At 46.2% G+C, this 982-nt stretch overlaps 1 protein-coding gene across 1 annotated transcript in view; it reads left to right on the forward strand.

The window, feature by feature from the left end:
- Nucleotides 1–982, forward strand: part of nelfb (negative elongation factor complex member B) — a 98228-nt gene that overhangs the window by 56662 nt on the left and 40584 nt on the right. The gene's annotated exons all lie outside the window — the stretch shown is intronic.

The raw sequence follows: 982 nt of genomic DNA on the forward strand, positions 1-982 counted from the left end.
GCCCTCTGTGAACAGTAAACAGTCATCAGGTGCTAATGATCCATTGTTAGGCTGATGGTCCTTCTTGAGCATGTGATCAGCTGGTTTTGGTTGTCAGCAGCAAAACTGGTTTATCCACTCAGAGAAGGTGCTATTTAAGAGACTGAGCTGAATACAGCACCTCAGACTGAGGAAGTCTCTCGGATGAGAGACGAAACGTTTCTACATTTTTTTGTTGTTTTGCTTTGTTTTGTTTTTTTGAATGTCCAGAGGACCAGATTTAACTTTTTTAGGTCCTGAGCTAAAGGTTTAGCAGGGCAGCACACGTGGATATTAAAGTCTCCTAAAATCAAAACCCGATCATGTTGGAGCAGAATACCAGTTAGAAAGTCAGATAGTTCGTTTAAAAACTGTTTATGGTATCTGGAGGTTCTGTAAAAAATAGCACACAGAACTGGGTTGGAGCGGCCCAGCTCACAACAGAGCAGTTCAAAACTCGAATAATTGGCTGAACCATGGAGCTGTCTGCAGTGCAAATGTTTCTTAAAAACAGCCAATAATCCTCCACCATGACCAGTTGTCCTTGGAGCATTGAAAAAAGAACAATCCGGAGGCAGTAATTCCAGAAAAACACTGAACTCACCAGGGCAGATCCAAGTCTCAGTGATGAAAAGAAAGTCCAGTCGGTTGCTGCAGAAAAAGTTGTTCAAAATATAAGTTTTATTAGCCAGCGATCTGGCATTTATCAGGGCCATCCTCATAGAATCCACCACAGGAGGAGATGGTTGCAGTGTCCAGTCCAGCAGCCTCAGATTTGCGGAGTTAGACGCGCGCCTCCGGCAGGAAACCCAGCTGCGCACGGGCCCAGTGTGATGATGGGACCCCGACAGCGGGATCAGACAGCGCGCCACAGGATCTGTACAGCGCCAGGAGCGGAGGTGGAAATGCTCACCATTAGCTGGAGAGGATGTTTCAGAGGCAGCAAGCAGGGCTTTAAGTTTCA

The sequence above is a fragment of the Nematolebias whitei genome, chromosome 8, assembly GCF_014905685.2.
Source record: "Nematolebias whitei isolate Nwh7 chromosome 8, NemWhi1, whole genome shotgun sequence".
In the NCBI taxonomy this organism is placed as follows: Eukaryota; Metazoa; Chordata; class Actinopteri; order Cyprinodontiformes; family Rivulidae; genus Nematolebias; species Nematolebias whitei.